At 37.5% G+C, this 8522-nt stretch overlaps 1 protein-coding gene across 1 annotated transcript in view; it reads left to right on the top strand.

Moving 5' to 3' along the window:
• Nucleotides 1-399: 399 nt before the first annotated feature.
• The window catches only part of LRRD1 (leucine rich repeats and death domain containing 1), a 26702-nt gene continuing 18579 nt past the window's right edge, over nt 400-8522 (top strand). The window contains exon 1 of the transcript XR_004953894.1: nt 400-1151. The gene's annotated coding sequence lies outside the window, so the exon portion shown is untranslated. The remainder of the gene's footprint in view (nt 1152-8522) is intronic.

Raw genomic sequence — 8522 nt, 5'->3', positions numbered from 1 at the left:
TTAACACTCAAACTCAGGACCTTCTGCGTGTAAAGCAGCTGTGTTTACCATTACTCTGTGGAATTGGTCCAACTTTGTTCTGTTTTAGATACTGATATTAGTAAACTACACAAGATCTTTTTTAAGTTTTCTATTTTTTTCTAAAAGCTCTACATCTAGTTCTTCAGTTACACCCTCATATTCTACAAATACTTCCGGTTTTCTGATACTGTGTTTTGGTTGTATTAGGCTAAAACTAAATTAGTCTTGTAACTTTACTTGTCCTGCTGTTTAGATGTTGGGAGAAGGTAGGTCACAATCACCCAGGTACTTTCTCAAAGCTCAGCCACATCTGCCTACACTCACTCCCCAGTGCTCTTCCGGGTTAGCTACAAAGGCAGACCCGCCTCCAAATCCTCGTGGTCTCAGCGATCCCTTTAAACAGAGGCGCAAACAGCTCCCCACCCCCAGACAAGTGTGACCCGTTATTCCTGGGCTCCTGTCGCTCGCCTTCTGCTTGGTTCACGGTTTGGAAGCCCAGCTGGGCCTGAAGAATTGCTTGGGGATAACCGAGGCAAAAAGAGGTCGGACTCTATGAAGCAATTTAGTCGAAGCGACAAGCTGGGTCCCTCACGTCGCTAGGTGGCATTTTCACCGTGCCTGTAACGCCTGCTGTTCACCCTGAAGTCAGAAAAACAAAACCTCTGGTAGAAGCACCTCTCATCACGACTGTCACCGAAGTTGGACTCTGTCGATTAGCGTGGTGGGAACCTCCGAGGACCAATGCCCAGACCAGTGGCTCTCCGACCCGGCTGCTCGTTAGGATCGAACGCTCCGGCCAACCTCAGACTAATTAAATCAGAACCCCAATCTGCCCGGAAGATTCCGATGCGCAAGCCAAGAACCCAGAAGCGCGTTCTCTAGCCTGCTCGCCGCGGCTGGCGCGCGTCCCTACGGGAAATTAAATGGAGGCCCTGGCCTCGCCCCGAGTGTTGCAGTGTCACCTGGGGGCCAGCTCACAAACGCGCAGGGGCGCGGCCTAGGCGAGGCGCCTGGCCGTTCCGGCCGCGCGCCCAGGGTCGCGTTAGTGCCAGGCGCTGGAGTCGCTGGATGCTCCGCAGCGCACGACCCCGGCCTGCGACCCGAGTTGCAGCCGCTGAGGACAGCCCCAGGTGATGAGATGTGCCGTGACTTCAGCGACCTTCTAAACCAAACCCAGGTTTTCCCCCCGCTCCCGTTTCACCTCGACATCTGTGGCTCTGCGTATCTTCGTCTTCTGCGTGACCTAGAGGTCCCCACCTCTCGTATGTGTGTCCTGTCCCGGTTGCTTTACCCTCTGTTGAGCGGTCTTTTTCCCACACTCTGGGCAACAATTTGTCGATGCTGCACGGCATAAAAACGTCCTGTGGCTCTTTGAATGTTTACGTCTTTGAGATATGTGACAAGTTACATTGGGTTCTTGTTCAACTTTACTAATATTTACAGAAACAGAGTTGGGATCTACTTTTGCCTATCAAATTGGCAATATTTGTTTTTAAATGAGAATTTTTAGTGTTTGTGAGGATGAGGAAAGACTTTCTCGTATACATTTTTAGAATTTTATTTAGGTATATGTATCAGCCTTAAAAATGTTCACATGGACATGGTTAAATTATTGCTGGCACAACCTTCAATGGAATACTTTGCGGGCATCAAAGATAAACTTTTCAAATACTTGGTTTCAAGTTACCACGTGTTAACTCCAAAATATATTCTGTGATGATGGAAATGTTTGATATCTGAACTGTTCACTAAGGTAGCCACCAGCCATGTTGTGTCTATTGAGCACTTGAAATGTGGCTACTGTAACAGGAGCTAAATTATAATTTAATTTAATTTAAATTTAAATAGTCACATGTGGTTAGTAGCTCCTGTATTAGACAATGATGCTAAATACTAAGGTTCCAATTTTGTCAAAAAAAAGTATATGTGTGATATTCACCACTGGTTATCTTTAAGAAGTGGCTATAGGGGACATCATTGTTGCTTCTACAGCATCTGTTCTAGCTCGGGGTTGCTCTATCTCCCATCCATCTAATCTAATCTATCTATCTATCTATCTATCTATCTATCTATCTATCTATCTACCTACCTACCTACCTACCTACCTAATCTACCTATCCGCCTACCTAGCCACTCTGTGATTTGGGAAAGGCATATGCTACCCCTGGCTCTAGGAGTGAGCCATGTGGCACTGTCTAAAACAACAAACAGCATTACTCCAGCTCCTGGCCACAGCCATTGGTTCAGGGTTGGGCATGTGACCTAATCTGGACCAATGGAACAGGAGAGCTCATCTCTGATTCAGCTTCTCCTAGAATATCAGTCCAAGTTGGGTGCAGCATTCACTGTCAATCTGTAGGCATCCATACACCCAGACCAGAGAAGCCCTTGTTTAATAAGTTCACCATTTTTAAAAAATAGCCCTTTTGTTATACAATAATGTAAATCTATTTAATGCTACTAACTTTATATTTAAATGGTTAAAATGATAAGTTTTATGTATATTTTTAACAGTATAAAAAAATAAAACTGAAATAACTCTTTTGCAGAAAAACAACCAAACACCTGAGGACAAAGCTACCATAAATTGTGGTGACCAATCAAGCAAGGTCACAATTCCATGTATGCCATGCTTACTAAAGCCTAAGGGCTAAAGCCACCTGAGGAAGCCATCCCCACAAAAGTCAATTGCACAATCTAGGTTGCTACAAAATTCCATTCAAGACTCTATAGCTAGCTATAAACCATGAATGCTTGCCACCCCAGAACCTTAATTTCTCCAGTTATATTTATTTTTCAAAGTATTTAGCCAATGTACCAGATGTTCCAATTTGAGAAGCAAAGAATAACACCCTTTCTTTCCCCTCCAAATTCTTTATCATTAAATATAAGAAGGCTGAAAGGGGTCAGAATATCACATTTATTACTGATGAAGCAGTTAGAGAACGTAGCTTTGGTCTGCAGCTAAGTGGACTTGTAATTATTTGCCCCTCAATTCAATATAATTACTTTATCATCACACAGATGGACAACCTTGGCTCCCCCAACAGATATAGAACTCTCCTATTCTGTGGAAGACAGCTGACTAGAACATAAATCTTGCAGGCAGAAAGACCGGAAGGAAAGAACCCATAAGGAGCTGAGCTCATCAGTCATCCAAATCTCTATAGAGGTGATATTATGGAGATGAGGCTCAAGGCCAAGGGCATTACACAAGTAGAGTTTCCTTCATATGGAAGCACAAAGCTAGGAGAAAGCAATTACTTCCCCCACATGTCTCAAGAATTAAAAGAAAACTTGGACTAACCAGTAACCATTAAATCTAATTAATAGGATTTCAAAAAGCAAATTTTATAGAACCTTCAAAAAACAGATTATTCCTAATGCTTCAACTAATAGATAATTAGGATAAGTTACCCAGCTCATTTTATGAGGCTAGTATAACCTCGACAGCAAAAAATGGACAGGAATAGTATAGAAAACAAAAATTATCAGCAAAATTACTAATAACGAGCATAAAAATTCTGTGTAAATGTTACACTTAATTCAGAAGTGAATTAAAAAGTAATATATAATGACCAAGTTTGATTTATCCAAGAAATGCCAATGTTCAATAAAGAAAATCTATTGATATAATATATACAACATTAGCAGATTAAAGAATTAAACAAAGATAGTTACTTTCATTCCTCCAATTCCACATTGTACTGCAGGGCTTAACAAATGCAATAAGATAATAAAAACAAACAAGTCAGAGAATTGGATAAAAAGAAACAATATTTATAATACTGTTTTTACAGAAAATCTGAAAGAATATATAAAGTTATTAGAACTAATAAGAGAGCCCAGTCAGATTGCTGGATATAAGATCAACATACAAAAATTAGTAATGTTCCTGTATGCCAATATTTTAAAAACTAAAGAACGACAGAAAATAAACATCATTCCCAATAGCAACGAAGACATATCATGTTATTAAGTATGAAGATGCCATATCATAAATATATCTTTTTTCCAAATTAGTTTACAAATTTAATTCAATTCTTATTTAAATTCAAGCATGATCCTGAAATTGATCTAGCTATGTAAAGGATTGATAACATCAGCGTTTTGAAGAAAAAGGATATGGTGAAGGGAATTTCTCTACCAGATATCAAGATTTATTATGAAGTTATAATCATTAAAACATGTGGTAGTGATGCAGACTTAGACAAACAGATAAAGGGAAGAGAATTAAAAGTCCAGAAACAGCTCTGCACATATATATATATGATTAAAGCAGCATTAGAAGTCAGTGAAGAAAGGGTTTACTATTCAATAGATTGTTGGAGACAATTGACTATACATATAAGATAAATTAGATTCCTACCTCATACCACACAAAAAAGAACTGTGAAATACAAAGCATACAATTTTTTAGAATTTGTGCTGGATATTTTCCATTAGCCCTTTATATCAATTGGTTATTACTATATAATAATTAATTAAACTCACAATTCTGCAGGTTAGCCATTCGGGGTTGGCTCACCTAGGCAGTTCTGATAGTTTTGGTTGGGCTCGTGCATACTTCTGTGGTCTGCTGCCAGTCTACCAGGTCACTCTGCTTCTGAGTGCTAGCCAGCCAAATGCCAGAGAAACTAGTAAGCTGTCTCTCTCATCGTCCAGTAGGCTAGCTCAGAGGTCTCAGAAACTGCGAGAGGATAGTTTTGCAAGGGCCAGTGTTAAGTGCCTTTCACAACTATGCTAGTGTCATGTTCGCTAATGCCTCATTGGCCAAAGTTAAGTCATACGGCCAAGGTGAGATTCTAGGGGGTGGGGGCAATAGACTATATCTCTTGGAACACATAGAGATATAAAAAATTTGTAGCCATATTTGTAATCTCCATCCTCTGACTCTGTTTTGGTGCTGAACTGTTTGGACTGCATCACGTGTCTCTCGTGTTCTCTGGCTTCCATTTGAGTTCAACCAATATGCAGCTGCAGCAGAAGATAAAAGGAATGTATGAGAGTGAGATTGGGGGTTTGCTACCTTGACACTCTTGCCGCAGCACTGCTCCAGACTGATCGTGTTCCTCCATCCAAAGGCCCAGATCCAGCCAGGTGGCCTTTGTCCACAGTGCACTGTCTGGGTTCTGTCTTTCTCCTTTACACTTAGGAGTAACAATGGGACTCTCTGTTACTAGCCCTGGGATACAATGCTATCCTCTGTGGTTTCCCTACACTCCTATCCACACCTTAGTAAGCGCTCTGTTAAACTTTCCTCAAATTACTCAATTTGAGTGGATCATGTCTTTCCTTTGGAACCCTGATTGATTCAGAAGTAATTATAGGCACAACAAATGAAAACCATAAAATTAAAATATGACAAAATACACTATAGAAATAGAAAACTATAAACCCAAATACTTTGACTAAACCATAGTTAAAATTATTCTTAAAGCCATAAGCCATACATTTTGAGAAACTTGAGTGGAGATCATTTGGGCACAGATTTTAATAACATTTAACACTAAGTTAAAGCAAAAGCCAAATGTATATTGAATCCCAGCCCAGCCTGGTGTGGTTAAGGTTATGTTGAAGTTAGATCTCTGCATGGATATAATTTATTTAACATGTCTTCTATTATGGACATTTACGTTATTTCCAATCGGTTGCTATTAATACACAATGCATTTTGTGTCCACTTAAGAATTCATTCTCTATCCTAATGTCACAAAGACATCTTCCTAGGTATAATCTATTTGGAGTCTTACTGTTTTATTTTTCACATTTAAATCTATAGTCCATCTAAATTGATTTTTGTATATGGAGAGATAGGGGTCAAATATATTTTTCTTTCTATATGGATTACCAGTTAACCCAGAATCAAAAGCTATCCTTTCCCCAGCACTTCGTATCTTTGTCGTAAATCAAGGTTCATATATGCATGGGCTCCATTCTTTTAATTTAAACCTTTCTGTGATCATATGCTTTAGAGTCATCTTTTAAAATAGCACTTAGATTTTGTTTATTACAAATCTGAATTTTAATTGGTTATTTAGTCCATCACATGCATTTTGATTATTGACATATTTGGACTCCTCTCTACCTTATTTAACAATTTTGTCTGGTTTCTCTTTTTTTTCTTTATTACTTTTTTAAAAATCTGACTGAATTTTGTTTTTGTTCTTCCTTTGTTTTTTCTCTTATTTAATTTTTTTCTCTCTAAAAGTCACATTTAGTCCCTCTACTTTTATTCTTTTAATAATAACTTAAAATTTATCAAATTTTATCAAGCTTGCCTAACACAGTCTTGAACCCGAACGACTTCCATCTACCTCAGATAAAAAAGATTTCAGAACATCTGAGCTGAGGTCCTTTTATTCTGAAGGAATTTTAGATGTATAGAAAAGTTGCAATAGTAGTAAAGAGAATTCCCTTCTAGCCTTCACCCAGGTTCCTCGATATTAAAATAATCATAGTACAGTTACCAAAACAAAAATGTTCACATTGGTATAACACTAACTAAACTACAGACTTAATTTGGAATTTATGTTTTTTTACTACCTTTTTTTCTATTCCAGGTTCTAATCTGGGATTACATATTAAATTCAATTAGTCATATCTTCTCAGTTTCCACCAATCTGTGACAGTTTCTGAGTCTTCCCTGGTCTTTTATGATCTCAACACTTTTGAAGAATACTGATCAGTTTTTTTGCAGAATGCCTACCAGTTTGGATTTGTCTGCTGTTTTTTCCTGACTAGACTGGGGTTATGCAGTTTTGGCAAGAATACCACAGAAGTGATGTGCGCTTCTCAGTCCCCCATATCCGAGAGTACATGATATACTGGTGACATTGACTTTAACCAACTGACAAAAGTGGTGTCAACTGGCCCTCTACAGTGCCAAGTTACCATTACCCCCTATAATTAATAAATATATTTAGGAAGATTTTTGACTCACATACTATTGTCTCCTTTAATGCCATACATGAGAGACTATTGTTGTTTTACACAGACCATTGTTTATTTTAATTTACATATGTGTCTACCTTTTCCTTTGCTCTCTATGCTCTCTTGAATTTCAGCCCATCTTCTTTTATCTTTTTCTCTTCCTTAAAGGACATCTTTGAGAAGTTCCTTTAGAGCAAGTTCCCGATTTTTTTTCAAGTGTTTTTATTTTCCTTTTACTTTTGAATGCTAACTTGGCTGGATGCCCAATTCTAGGTTAATAATGACTTTCAATATTTTGAATATGTTCTTCCACTGTCCTCTAGCTTTCGCTGTAGTTGCTAGGAAGTCTAGTCTTATCTTGCCATTTCTTTTTAGTTTTCCCTCCTTTCTCTCTGACTACTCTCGTGATATTTTAATTGTTTGTATTGTTCTGTAGTTTCAGATGAAACTTTAGATGCTTTGGACATGTTGTACATTATGGATATGTGGATTCATATTTACTTCAGTTCTGGAACATTCATATCCATTGTTTCTTTAAATATTACCTTTCCTCCAATATCTCCACTTTCTCCTTCTGGAACTCTAATTGGATAGATGTTAGTCCTTCTTATTATATTTTCCATGTGCTTATTTATATTTTTTCATCTCCTTATTCTTTTTTACTACATTTTGGATCTATCTTTCAGACATAGTTTCCACTTCACTAATTGTCCAGTTTTCCTAGCATTATTGTTGAAAAGGCCACTTTTTTCCAGTGTTCCAAAGTCTCATCTTTTTCATAAATCAAGTATCCATATATTAATCAAATGTCTGTTTCTGGGCTTTCTACATATTCTACTGATCTATTTGTATATTCTTTTACCAATACCATATCACCTTATTTACTGTAGCTTTATAATCTCAATGTTCAGCAAGCGAGTCCTCCCACCTGGTTTTCCTTCTTTACGAGTATTATGACTATTCTTGGCCCTTATTTGTCCAAATACTTGTAAGAATCAGATTGTCAAGTTCCACAAAAATAAGATTAGGATTTTGACTTTAATTGTATTTACAATATAGATCAATTTAAAAGGAATACCTCTTTATTTATTTAGGTCATCTCTAATTTCTCTTATTACATTTTGTAGTTACATTAAGTAGCATTTTTTTTTCTGTAAAAGTCTTGCATATTTTTGTTAGATTTATTCCTACTCAATATTTGACTGTATATGATATCTCTTTAAACGTTCATTTACTGACTCCTTTTTGTTAACATCAGAAAGGAAATTGACTTTTGTATGTTGACCTTGTATTCGGCAACATTGCTTAATGTTCTTATTGATTCTAATAATTTACTTGCAGATGATCTTAGATTTTCTACACACATAATTATATTATCTGTGACTAATGGCAGGTTTATATCTTTTTCCCTTGCCTTATTCCACTGGCTAAGATCTCCAGTACAATGTTAAATAGAAGTGATAGAAGGCAACATTTTCTTGCCTCCAACGTCAAAGGAAAGTTGATCGCACCTAGTGAAATTACTGTAGATTTTTTATGGCTGTCCTTTGGCAGATTAAGGAAATTCC

This window comes from Rousettus aegyptiacus, unplaced genomic scaffold, assembly GCF_014176215.1.
Source record: "Rousettus aegyptiacus isolate mRouAeg1 unplaced genomic scaffold, mRouAeg1.p scaffold_m13_p_13, whole genome shotgun sequence".
Lineage (NCBI taxonomy): Eukaryota > Metazoa > Chordata > Mammalia > Chiroptera > Pteropodidae > Rousettus > Rousettus aegyptiacus.
Note: the sequence above shows the minus strand (reverse complement) of the source record. Positions and strands in the feature narration are given on the sequence as shown.